Source organism: Sapajus apella, unplaced genomic scaffold (assembly GCF_009761245.1).
Source record: "Sapajus apella isolate SASKATOON/1434 unplaced genomic scaffold, GSC_monkey_1.0 scaffold59, whole genome shotgun sequence".
In the NCBI taxonomy this organism is placed as follows: domain Eukaryota; kingdom Metazoa; phylum Chordata; class Mammalia; order Primates; family Cebidae; genus Sapajus; species Sapajus apella.
Genome location: NW_022436999.1, coordinates 1,025,371 through 1,039,555, shown reverse-complemented (window position 1 = coordinate 1,039,555; position 14,185 = coordinate 1,025,371). Strand labels below are relative to the sequence as shown.

General features: G+C 42.9%; 1 protein-coding gene and 1 pseudogene across 11 annotated transcripts in view; both read left to right on the top strand.

The window, feature by feature from the left end:
* Nucleotides 1–14,185, top strand: part of RGS6 (regulator of G protein signaling 6) — a 627,092-nt gene that overhangs the window by 216,563 nt on the left and 396,344 nt on the right. The gene's annotated exons all lie outside the window — the stretch shown is intronic.
* On the top strand, nt 12,756–12,878 carry LOC116528728 (annotated as a pseudogene).

The following is a 14,185-nucleotide window of genomic DNA, read 5'->3' as shown; positions in this document are numbered from 1 at the left end:
CAATTTATCAAGACTGGGGAATTGCAATGGAGAAAGAGTAATTCACACAGAACCAGCTGTGCAGGAGACGAGAGTTTTATTATTACTGAAATCAGTCTCCCCCACCATTCATGGATCAGAGTTTTTAAAGATAGTTTGGCAGAAAGGGGCTTGGGAAGTGAGGAGTGATGATTGGTCAGGTTGAAGATGGAATCATACCAGGATTGAAGTGAGGTTTTCTTGCTGTCTTCTGTTCCTGGGTGGGATGGTAGAACTGATTGAGCCAGATTACTACTGATCTGGGTGGTGTCAGCTGATCCATGGAGTACAGGGTCTGCAAAATATCTCAAGCACTGATCTTAGATTTTACAATAGTGGTGTTATCCCCAAGTGCAATTTGGGGAGGTTCAGTCACTTGGAGCCAGAGGCTACATGACCGCTGAACTGTGATTTCTAATCTTGCAGCTAATTTGTTAGTCCTGCAAAGGCAGACTGGTCACCAGGCAAGAAGGGGGTCTTTTCGGAAAGGGTTGTTACCAATTTTGCTTCAGAGTCAAACCATGAACTGAATTCCTTCCCAAAGTTAGTTCAGCCTGTGCTCAGGAATGAACAAGGACTGCTTAAAGGGCAGAAACAAGATGGAGTTGGTTAGGTTTGATTCCTTTACCATCATGATTTTCTCAGTTATAATTTTGTAAAGGTGGCTTCAATGGAGACGTACTCTGTTGTCCAGGTTAGAGTGTAGTAGTGTAATCTTAGCTCACTGCAACCTTCACCTCCTGGGTTCAAGTGATTCTTATGTCTCAGCCTCCCAAGTACAGGTATTGATCGACTTACCACCTATGCAACTTATGACCATTCGACTTTATGACCACAGTCGCTAGCCACGACTGCTCTGCGTCTGGCAGCGCAAATGTTGCCCAGCTGGGCATATGACAGTGCGGACCAGTTTCCAGCAGCACTACCATCTCCACGTGCACCATTTCAACTGTACATATAGCCTACTCAACTTATGACCAAATCGTGTTACGACCAGTCCGCGGTCCCGATCATGGTCGTAAGTCGAGCACTAGCTGTAGCTGGAATTACAGGCACCCACCACCACACTGGGCTACTTTTTTCATATTTTTAGTAGTGATGGGGTTTCACCATGTTGGCCAGGCTGGTCTCAAACTTCTGACCTCAAGTGATCCACCTGGCTTGGCCTCCCAAAATGCTAGGATTACAGGTGTGAGCAACCACGCTTGGCCATGAATCTTTTGATTACTCAAGTAAGTGTAAAATTACATGTGTATTGAATGATATGAGATGTATTATAGAGGAATCTCATCTGTCTAGGAGCAAAGGGCTCCCCTGTAGAAGTGATATTTAAGGGAAGATTAAAGGATGAAGAGCAATTAATTTGGCAAGGGATGTTCTCTGTTTTTATAATAGTCCATTTTCTGTTTTTATAGTAGAATACCTGAGACTCAGTAATTTACTTTAAAAACTCAGACATTTATTTTTTACAGTTCCAGAGGCTAGGAAGTCCAAAGTCAAGGGGCTGTCAGTTGGCAAGAACCTTCTTGCTCTGTCATCTCATGGTGGAAGGCAGAAAAGCAAGAGAGCACATGTGCCAGAGAGATCGAGAAACAGCCAAACTCACTTTTACAATAAGCCCAGTCTTGTGATACACACCTACTCTCACAATAATGACGTCAATCCATTCATGAGGGGTCTGCCCTCATGACCTAATCTCCTCTAAGTTCTACCTCTCAACACTCTTGCATTGGGGATTTATTTTCCAACTCATGAACTTTAGAGGACACATTCAAATGATAGCATTCTGCCCCTGGTACTCAGAATTCACTTTCTTCTCACATGTAAAATATATTTACTTAATACCAATTGCTCTAAAAATCTTTACTCATTCCAACATCAGCTCAAAAGTCCAAAGTCCGTAGTCTCATCTAAATCAGATGTGTGTGAGATTCAAGCCATGATTCCCCCTGAGGCAAATTCCCCTCCAGCTTTGAGCCTGTGAAATTAAACAGTTTATCTACTTTCAATACAATAGTGAGACAGGCATAGGATGGCCATTCTTATTTCAAAATGGAGAAATAATCAAGAAAAAAAGAGTAGTCCTAAGTAAGTTCCAAACCCAACAGAAAAAACTACATAAAGTCATAAATCTGGGGAATAGTCTCCACACCCTTAATATTGTCTCCCAAACATGCTTTTTTCATTCTTTGCATGGCCAGGCTGAAAATTTTCAAAACGTTTACTTTCTTCTTCCCTTCTAATTATAAATTTGTCTTTAAATCATGTCCTTCTCTCATTTGACTGTAAGTGGCTAAAAGAAGCCATGCAGCACCTTCAACACTTTGTAACTTACAGCATTTTCTACTTAGCCTAGTTCATCACTCTTAAGTTCTGCATTCCTTAAAGTCCTAGTAAATAGACACAATTCTCCCGAGTTTGTAACTATGTAACAAGGATGGCCTTTACTCCAAGTTCCTACACACTGTTCCTCAGTTCCCTCTGAGACTTCATCAGGATGGCTGGTACTGTCCATGTTTCTACCAACATTCTGATCATGACCTCTTAAGTAACCTCTAGGAAATCCCAGTTTCCCTGCAGTTCTTTTCTTCTTCTGAGTTCTCACCAGAATCACCCTTAATGGCCCATTCATGACAATCTACGCTTCTTAAAATCCTGCTCCTCCAAATTCTTCCGCCTCTACCTATTACTAAATTCCAAAGCTTCTTCCACCTTTTCAGGTATTTGTTATAGCAATAAACCCTCTTCTTGATACCAATTTCCTGTCTTAGTTTATTTTATGTTGTTTATACCAGAATACCCAAGACCGGGTAATGTATAAAGAAAATAAATTTATTTCTTACAGTTCTGGAGGCGGTAAAGTCTAAGATCCAGGGGCTGGTGTCTGACAGGAACCTTCTTGCTACATGATCCTGTGGCAGAAGGCAGAAGACCAAGAGAACATGTCCACAAGAGAGAACAAAAGAGGGTGGAACTCACTTTTACTTTTATAACAAACCACCCTTGCAATAATGATATCAATCTATTCATGAGCCCTCATGGCCTAATTACCTGTTAAAGGTCCCACTCTCAACACTGTTGCATGGGGATTAGGTTTGCAGCGCATGAACTTCGGGCAACACATTCAAATCACAGCACATGGGATACAGAATTGTATTGCAGGTAGAGACAGCAGCTCATGTCAATGCTGTGTGGTGAGAGAGAGCACAGGGCAATGGAAAGAAAGAACAAGGGTAGGGGCACTGGCACCCAGAGAACAAGGAAGAGCACAGGTGGGATGAATCCAGAGTGAGAGGTGGAGACCACCACCAGGCTATGCAGGACCTTATAATCACTTTAAAAATTTGAGAGATGGGAGGATCACTCAAGGCCAGGAGGTCAAGACCAGCCTGGACAACATAATGAGAACCCATCTCTACAAAAAATAGAAAAATATTATCTGAGCATGGTGGTGCACACCTGTAGTCTCAGGTACTCAGGAGGCTGAGGTTCGGGGATCACTTGTGCCCAGGAGTTTGAGGCTGCAGTAAGTAAGCTAGGATTGTGCCACTGCACTCCAGCCTGGGCAATAGAGCAAGTCCCTGTCTTTTAAAAAATGGGAGTTTTATTCAAAGAATGGTGTTAAATTATTGATGGGTTTTACACAGCAAACATGAAGGGAATGCATTTTTGGTTTGCAAAGATTGCTTTAGTGCCATTGGAGAGGAGTGGTAGTGAGATTGCTCAGGGTGCTATTGCTCCCAGGTGAAAGGTGATAGTAATTCAGGTGGACCTCATGAAGAAGAGATACACAGATGATTTGTAGAGATGTGGAAGAGGCAGAATCAATAGAACTTGGTATTGATTGAATATGGTGTGGGAGCAGGGTTATTAGCATGGCCCTTAGATTTCTATCTTGCTGAGTAGGATGAATGGTCACATCATTCACTGAGATAGAAGGCTGAGCTAAAAGAAGATTTGGGAGGAAAGTTGACTTTTACTTTAGACAGGTTGAACTCAAAGTGTAGTATGGTGTCATGCAGTAGGCTATTGTTACATAGCCTAAAAATGGATGGATTTTTAAAAGGTCAAGATGGGCAGAAGTAGAGCATTCCAGTTCTCTAACATTGTGTAATAAAATCCCAAGTTATGGCTTAAAGCAACATTTACTGTGTTCATTAGTCTGAATTTTGGTAAGGCTTGGTGGATAGCTTATGTCTGCACCACTTGTGTCTGCTGGGGAAACTCAAGGCTGGGGCTGGAAACATAGGACAGCTTGCTCACTCAAATGTGTGGCAGTCGATGCTGGCTGTTGGCCAAACTTGAGCAAGGATGGTGGCTGGAGCACCTACTTGTGTCCTTCCCATGTGGCTTCTTAGCTTCTTCAGAGCTTGGTCTGCTGGGTTTCAAGGTGAGTGTCACAAGAATAAAGTGAGAGCCAGGCAGAGACTATCACCTTTCATGACCTAGCCTCAGAAGTCATCCAGCATCACTTCCATGGCATTATTAGACATGAGTCATTAGGCCCAGCCATATTCAGGGGAAGAGGAATTAGAGCTCACCTTTCAATGGGAGGAGTGTTGAAGAATTTGAGAACATGTTTTAAAATCACCACATGGTGGGTGATTTAAAAAGAAGTCAGTGATCATTCCAGCTAGAAGGAACAGGCTGAAATAGGAAGGTAGAAATTATATTCAATAGAAGTGGAGTGGTTGCTGTTGAATGGCCTGGAGGATGTGTGAACTAATTATGAACAGTAAGAAATAGAGGTTAAAGAAATGTTTGGGACCAAATTATAACAGAGCCCAAACTTCCTGAAATCCATTATTTTGAATCTGGAAACAAATTGTCAGGGATGAATACGAAATCAGATTTATTAAATAAAGATAAAAAGTAGAGATAAACACTGACTGGCATGGGTTAGGAATATTTCTTGCTGATGAAATAATTCATGCCAACTTTGTGGGGTCTAGTCTATGGATTTTGGGTCATATATCTCCAAATTTAAATTGTAGGCATGTTCAAATCTCTTTAGTTGGGCCTTGTACCTTGTGCCAGTCAAAAATATGAGTCAAAAAAATCACACCTGGGTGGTTCCCTTAGGAGGTATCTCTCCTTTATCCTTTATTGGATTAAGATAAGAATCTTGGTCTTTCTGATTCTGCCTGTGGCTTCAGATTTTTCCCACCTTACTACTGCTATCCCAAAAGGACTGCATCAGAGGAGACTGGTGAGTCCAATAGCATTCCTCCCAAATTTGTGTCTATCTGGAACCTGAGAATGTTACCGTGTGAGGAAATAGGAACTTTGAAGATGTAATTAGTTAAGGTTCTTGGGATGAAATCATCCCGGATTTAGGGTGGGCCCTGAATCCAACAATTGGTGTCGTAAGAAAATGAGAAGGCACAGAGACAAAGCGAAGAAGCCCATGGAAACGTGCAGAAGCTGACTTTGGGGTTATGCATCTAAAACCAAGGAATGCCAGGAGCCACCAGAAGCTGGAAGAGGTAAGAAAAGATTCTTCCCTAGGGCCTTCAGAGGGAGCGTGACCCTGTCAACCCTGGATTCCAGACTTCTGGCCTCTAAAACTGTGAGAGAATAATTTTCTATTGCTTTAAGCCACCTAGTTTGTGTCTACTTCTTATGGCAGTCCTAGGAAATTATACACGAAGTTAGAGCCAGGCATGATGTATTAGTCCGTTCTCACACTGCTCTAAAGAACTACCTGAGACTGGGTAATTTGTAAAGAAAAGATGTTCTCCAGGCTCTACAGAAAGCATGCCTGGGAAGACCTCGGGAAACTTACAGTCATGGCAGAAGGTGAAGGGGAAGCAGACACAATTTACATGGCCCAAGCGGAAGGAAGAGAAAGAGTAGCGAGGTGCTACACACTCTCAACCAGATTTCGTGAGAACTCACTATTGCGAGAACAGCAAGGGGGAAGTCCCACCCCTTCCACCCAGTCACCTCCCACCAGGGCTCTCCTCCACATTGATACAGTCACCTCCTACCGGGCCTCTCTTACAGCACTGGGGATTACAATTTGACATGAGATTTGGATAGGGACGCAAATCCAAACCATATCACATGGAAAATATGGGTGTTGGTTTGCCAGATGCCAAACAGAAACAGTGTTTAATCTGTTGATAATTGTGTATCATCTTTATCAGGTCTACCTTCAGGAAATCAGAGTAGAGCATATTTTCTTCATGGAATGGTGAGATACATATTAGCCTGAGACAGTAGCTAAGGAGAGTGAGTGGTGGGCTCCACCAAAGTGCTTTCATATAACCACACTGGTAGGTGATCAGAACAAAGGGACACATAGAACAAAGACCCACATGTGTAACCCAAACACCTAACAAAGTCCATTTGATGCATAAGGTGTTGTTGCTGTGTGCTGAAGGAGGGAACCTGGGTCTTTGTCTCTATTATGGTAAATAGAGAAGAAATCACAAGCTTTCCTATGGCAATAGGGGATTTTTAATGAAGTAAAGGAGACAGAAGAAATGTCCCAAAGGAGAATGAAGTATGTCAAAAACAGATTGCGCATGTAATTACTTTCTCAGACCTTCCTGACATGATCAGCAGGACTTGTGTTTTGATGAAAAAACTTAATTAAAACTTAATTTTTTTAAGTGGCAAATATTCAGCATGGTTACGGGAGGACTGGAATCAGGGCACTGTGTAATTTTAATTGCCTTCGAGAGATGCGCTTTGCACGAAGACTAGTATGAGGGAAATAAGCTAGAGGCATGGAGTCTGAGGGGAATGCCCATGCTGAACCCTCGCCGTGTGCTTGGGTGCCATATTCCCCACTCTTACAGGTGACAAGATGGCATCTCAGGTTCCACGTGTAAGGAGGAGAGTGGGTCTGTTCCGGAGTGTGCTGGTCAGGCCACACTTGGCGTACACGTTGTAGGAAGTGTCTTGATTTTTATTTTCCTAAAAAAGAGAAACAGGAGATTGAGGAGGTTACATATCCCATGAGGCAGCAGTTTTTAAGTACCAATCTCTAGATCAGTTCTGTCAGAAGCATGTGGTTCTGATTAATCTGTTTTAGGACTTTTGTACAGTATTTCTATTTTAAAAATAAACCTGTCCTGATTCTGGGGGTCAGGTGTGGGAAATACAGGTTTTTAATGGAAGAAGCATGAATTTGAAAATGGGTAAATATGGGCCATGTCTTTTACTTCCCGAGGAGATTTGGGTTGACTACTTAGTTTCTTCTATCAAATGGGGATAATATGCTTATCTGATGGGGTTTTGTGAAAATGAGAGATAACACAGGTAAAGTGACTGACACACAGTTAAGTGGTCTAAAAATGATAAAACTGTAGAAGAAGAGTTGGATCAGGCTGCTTGCTAAAATGGGGAGGTATAAGGTAGTGTTCTTCAAATATTTCAAGGGCAGCTGCATGGAAGAGGTAACAGACTGATTTTGTGTGTGCGTGCGTGCAGTCTTTAAGGGTCAGACTCAAGCCCAGCAGGTAGAAATTATAGGGAGATAAACTTCAATGCAACAGAAAGTGGAACTGTCCAGTGAATGGTCCAGGGATGTCCTCAGCTGGCTCCAGAGGGTAGTATGTTCCAAATCACTGCAGCAATTAAAGCAGCTGCCAGATTTTGAAGATGTACAGGGCTCTGGGACAGCAACTGAATGAGACCACTTGGTTCAGCTCCGTAATAGGGTTTCTGGCTTCCTGTGGGGGCAGTGGCTGACATACAGTTGTTTTGTAAATGGACAACACTTATTTGAAGAAAGTTTTCGTAGAAAGCATTTACAAGTAAGACATGTCAGGTCAGTTATGCTTTTTTAGGTGTTCTTTACCAGGGACATTATTGTAACCTTCATCCCAGGCCTTTCAGAAAAGGGATGGGGCATATTTAGATTTTGTTAATGATGGAGAAGCTCCTCTGGCACTTCGGGGGTGGGGGCTGGAGCTATAAAATGTCCTGTAATTGTTCTAGAACTTTCTCCTTAATTTAGCTAACATCGAGGTCCTTGTCATATGGCCATGGAATCTTGGGCTCACGGACACTTTGAAGAATGAGAAGAATTGAATTTATTGGGTGAAAAGGGAAAAAAGGGGGGAAACAGGGACTCCCCCACAAAGCCAGATTCCTGCTAGTGTGCATTCTGCCTTGCAGATTGAATCCTTGGTAGCACCCAGGAAGAGGAGGGGCCTGGCTCCTCCCCACTGCAAATGGCATGAACTTTCCAAGACCCTGCCCCCAGTGTGCAGGCCACTTGGAGGTTCTCCAGTGACCCCTTTATATTTGGCTGTCTCATTATGAGTGGGACAGGAGTGGGAAATTATCCTACTCCAAATGCCAGTTGCTCTCTGCTGGAAAACGCCATACCTCATTGAAGCCCAGATGGTCTCCCTGAACCAGCCTTTGAGGGTCTTTTTTGGAGCCCTTTGGAAACCTGATATTTGACGGGCTGGATTACAGGGCTGCTCAGTCTGATAGCCTTGCATTATCTGGTGTTTGAAGCAGAACATTGGGAAGAAGGTAGACTGGGCCAGCTGCACAAAGCAGAGTGTGAAGAGTGGTGGGAGACGAAGGCTGTTTGCCTCCTTTTCACTGGGGACCATACTTGGATGCATGCTGGCCCAGTGTGAGTGGCACAGTTAACTTATCAATGAGATCCCTCGTTCTTCTTATCAGTGAGATGGTTGGGGACCACTTAATCAGGGTAAGGGCAGTAGTTTATGTTGACAGTGTGATCTCCCTGCATGGTGCTAACCAGGCTGCAGGGACCTGACATCTAACTTTGGCCACAGCATCAGGCTCCAGTCAACTGACATGAAAGCAAGTTTCCAAATCGTCTCTCTAAATAAATGATACTCGGTGTTCCTTTTGCCTTCCTTACTTTTTTTTTTTTTTTTGCAAATGCCCGTCCCCAACAGTTCAGTTGTTTGCTCTGATTGCTGTTTTCCCCCCAAGTGGGAAAACCCCACATCTTTTCCCCATCAGTATTCCCTAATGAGGCTGGTTCCCTCAAGGGGACCTTGATGAGTTACAACAGCACCACCAATTTCCCAAGCAGCATGCTAAGAAAAACAATCCTTGGTGTTGCCCTGCAGGCACCATTTAGCAGTGGGCGGTAATGAATCCCTAAGAGAATTTGGTCCTCTGTATGAAGGTAATCCACAGTGAAGTAAACAATTTCACCATTAGGTGGTTCACCCTGCAGGCATCATCGCTCGCTTTCTGGAAAGTTGCTAAATAAGGCAGAAAAACATATTCCTTCCAGAATGCAGAGGCCCCTGTCTCCCACACAGTCCTCCTGCCTGTCACTTTGAGTCACAGCTGGGCTTTCTGGAACCAGGATTCTTGTCTCTAGTTAGCTCAGGTCTTGCAGCCATCCCAAATCCAGCCTGTGACATTGGCCGAACAGCAGGGGGATCCTGTTCCCTGGCTTGGCTGAGCTCTGCTGAGCAGAACAGTGACCCAAACTAACGTTTCCTCCACCATTCCTGAGAACCCTGAGGGCTTGTTACCTGGAATCAAGACTTGCCAGAACTCAAGATGACCTTAGAGGCAAGCTCATTCAACCTCCTTCTGAGGATATATGACTTCCAGTGCTAACCACCCACACTGAGATTAGTAATACCATGGTCACTCAATGCAATTGTGTCATTTCAGGAGAAGTGACCTGTTCCCAAGATGTCATGAAACCCACATTAATGAGCTGGGCTGCGATGGAGGTTTACTTTTATTTTCCTACCTTAATTATTATAGTGATTTGGATTCCTTATGTTTATGATGGATTTTCTGATTACCAATTATGATTCACTCTAAGCCATTTAAAAAAATATAACATGAAGCTCAGACCCACTTTTAACACAGTGGCAAATGCCCAACAGTTGGCAACTTCCCCTTCTGATGTCGGCTGTTTGAATCATCGCATCTCCTGTGGTGGCTGGGGACTGCTTCATCTTCATTCTCCAGCTTCAGTATTCTTTTCTGGTATTGTCATTACCTACTTAGGTGCATACCTGTACTAGGCTGGGACCTCATCTCTGTGCCAATGAGAAAATGAGGTTCACCTGGGAAAGGGCCTGGCACAGTTGTTCTCAGGCTTCTCTGCACATTAGAGTCACCTGCAGACTTTTAAAAAATACTGCCACTTGGGTTCCACTCTTGGAAATTCTAATTGACCTTGGTTGCAGCCTGGACATCTGGAATGTTAGTCTCCCTGAGTAATTCCAATGTGCAGGCGGATGGGTGTGCTTGCAAACCAGTATCTGAAGGGGCTGGTCAGCAAGGAGGATGGGCAAAATAGTGGTGGCCAAGGGGTGTTTATGAAACAGAGTTGTGATACATGTTCATGTGTTCACCCTTGAGGTCTAATTTGGTGGTAGCAGGTGTTTCGGGGGAATGTTTACTGACCAGGCTGATGAGTGTCCAGTGACAAGATGTGGCTGCTAAGGGTCAGATTGATGGCAGAGATTTGGCAGACTGATAGTTCTCTAGCAAGTAAGATGAGATCGGCTATTTCAGCAGGAAACAGTCAAGTAAGAAATTTGAACAAAAAGCCAGTGGTATCGGCCATGTCCACAAGCTGCAGTTCAAGAGCCTGCCTTCTGGTTGGCTTCTCCCAGCTTAAGTCTGGGCCTGCAGGAAAACTGACTGGAATTTTCATGCTGACCAAGACTGAGACGATCAGAGACTGGCAGGCATGGGACCAGGAAGTCTGGATGGGAAGGCTGGCCCTTAATCTGTTGTCATTTTCAGGTGAGTCATTAGGACCACCTGGAAAGGAGATGTTCTTCGCCTTCTCTTGTGGAAGTGATTCAATCTCCCAAACCCAGGTTGAGAATACCCTTCAGTTCTAATATAGGAAGTGTTGAATAGGTAATATCTCTGAAGAACTCTCTGGGTTCCTTAGAGAAAAATACCATTTGCATTGTGCATCCGCAGGAAATTTAAGTCCTGTACCAAGGCATTCAGGGCTCACCACGAAGTGGACTCCTAGGAACAAGAAGCAAATGATTCAGTGGAGAGGGTTAGATGTCTGGCCAATGGAAATGGGGATGCAGTTCAGGTTTTCTAGCCCCAGAAGTTCAGAACCTTTGAGTTCCATGTGTACATGTCTGTTACTCACCTGAAACTATGGAAAGTCTCTTGTATAGAAAACCTGTTGCATGTCCCTTGACTACCAATAGCAGCAGGGGTGCTCTGTGTCACCGAAGAATTTTCCTCCTTGTTCTGAGAGGTGATTTCCCAGGTTTCCTTCACCACAATTCTGTGGGTGTGTACTGCTGTGATAAGATGTTTGTTCTCTGGCTTATAAATTACAGGATATTTTTAGGACAACTTGGGAGAAATTTGAATGTTTTCCTGGAGGCAGTAGGGCAGCTGCTGGAGGTTTTTGGACAGGGTAGCCACATGCTGAAAGAGGTATTTTGGGAAAATGCACTAGGTGATCATGTGTGGGTGAGGATGATATTAATATTTAACCACTGGCTTGTTAGGAAGAGTCAGGGGAACGATGTGGGTGAATGTAAGGATGCGTAGCCGCCATTCCTTTGTCCATTCTTTTGGTTTCTCTGAGACCGGGTGCCTCAAGGATACCATCTTCTCCTGACCAGTGTATCAGTTTGCTAGAGTTGCCGTAACAAAATAGCACAGACTGGGCAGCTTTAACAGTGGAAATATATCTTCTCATAGTTTTGTAGGCTGGAAATCTGAGATGGAAAGGCATTGGTAGGGCTGGTTCCTCCTCAGAGCTTCGAGGGCAGGGTCTGTTCCAGGTTTTCCTTCTTGGCTTGTAGATGGTCACCTTCTTCCCCCTCTCTTCCCCTCTCTCTGTTTTTGGTTTTTTTTTTTTGTCTAAATATCCTCTTCTTGTGAGGACATCGGTCATATTGGATTAGGGCCCACCCTAATGACAACATTTTAACTTAATTAGCTCTGAAAAGATCCTGTCTCCAAAGATGGTCATATATGAGACACTGGGGTTAGGACTTCCACATATAATTTTTGAGGGGATACAGTTCAGTCCATCACAGCCAGTGTTTTTGAAGACTTTCTCTTTTGGGGGGTTTACACTTAGGTAATTACAGGCTATTTTAAGGGGTATTTCAAGACCCAGCAACCCCCTCCTCCACCATCTGCCCAAAATTATGTTCGTCATCTCGTGGTACTGTTATACCATCACTAGAATTACTTGGTTGAATCAAGTAATGTTTTAAGATAATTTCCATAAACATGCACTCCTTTTATGTAAGAGGGTACTAATAGAGCCAGTGAACTACTGGATGAAGTCGTTTACCAGACTACATAAAAGTATGAATGTATGACAACTAGTAAGGGAACCTAAGATTTGGGACACAGAGCAGCCTATTTAGAATATCCAGTATAACACTGCAGGGAATAGCAAGGGCTCTAGAGCCAGTTGGCCTGCGTTCAAATGTCGGCTTCACCCCTTTCTCTCTGTGTGGCCTTAGGTGAGTTATTTAACTTACCTGTGATTCTTCCTTCATCTGAACAAGCAGTATTACAATGGCACTTACTTCATGGTTCTTCAGAAGATGTATGAGCTAATACCTAATATAGTGCTTAGAATAGTGCCTTGTCTATGATTGGCTTTCAATAAATGTTAGCTGTTATTGTTGTTGCTAAACGATTGGACAAACCGCAAAGCACATTCCTATCTGCTTTCTTCTTTGCCCTTATAGCAGCTCTGTGGAGTAGAAGGAGTTATATTTTGCATATGAAGAGACTGAGGCTCTAAGACATTATGCAAGACTGTACTTTCAGGGATCATTTCTATAGTTTGTTACTAGAGAAGTTTCTCTCAACCTGTCCAAATCCAGTAGCACATCAAAAAGCTTATCCATCATGATCAAGTCGGCTTTATCCCTGGGATGCAAGACTATTTCAACATATGCAAATCAATAAATGTAATCCATCACATAAACAGAACCAATGACAAAAACCACATGATTATCTAAATAGATGCAGAAAAGGCCTTCGATAAAATTCAACACCCATTTATGCTGAGTACTCTCAATAAACTAAGTATTGATGGAACGTATCGCAAAATAATAAGAGCTATTTATAACACACCCACCACCAGTATCACACTGAATGAGCAAAAACTGGAAGCATTCTCTTTGAAAATTGGCACAAGACAAAGATGCCCTCTCTCACCACTCCTTTTCAACATAGTATTGGAAGTTCTGCCCAGGGCAGTCAGACAAGAGAAAGTAGTAAAGTGTATTCAAATAGGAAGAGGGGAAGTCAAATTGTCTGTTTGCAGCTGACATGATTATATATTTAGAAAACCCCCCCATCTCAGCCCAAAATCTCCTTAAGCTCATAAGCAACTTGAACAAAATCTCAGGATACAAAATCAATGTGCAAAAATCATAAGCATTCCTATACACCAATAATAGACAAACAGAGAGCCAAACCATCAGTGAGCTCCTGTTCACAAATGCTGCAAGGAGAATCAAATACCTAGGAATACAACTTACACGAGTTGTGAAGGACCTCTTCAAGGAGAACCACAAACCACTGCTCAAGGAAATAAGAGGGGACATAAACAAACGGAAAAACATTCCATGCTCATGGTTAGGAAGAATCAGTATGGTGAAAATGGCCATACTGCCCAAAGTAATTTATAGATTCAATGCTGTCCCCATCAAGCTACCATTGACTTTCTTCACAGAATTAGAAAAAACTACTTTAAATTTCATATGGAACCAAAAAAGAGTCCGTATAGCCAAGACAATCTTAAGCAAAAAGAACCAAGCTGGAGGCATCCTGCTACCTGACTTCAAACTATGCTACAAGGCTACAGCAACCAAAACAACATGGCACTGGTACCAAAACAGATATATGGACCATCAAAACAGAACAGAGTCCTAAGAAATAACACCACATGTCTACAACCATGTGATCTTTGACAAACCTGACGAAAGCAATGGGGAAAGGATTCCCTATTTAGTAAATGGTGTTGGGAAAACTGGCTAGCTATATGCGGAAAACTGAAACTGGATCCCTTCCTTACTCCTTATACAAAAATTAACTCAAGATGGATTAAAGACTTATATGTAAGTCTTTATTTTTAAAACCATAAAAATCCTAGAAAAAAAACCTAGACAATACCATTCAAGACATAGGCATGGGCAAAGACTTTATGACTAAAACACCAATGTTGGCAACAAAA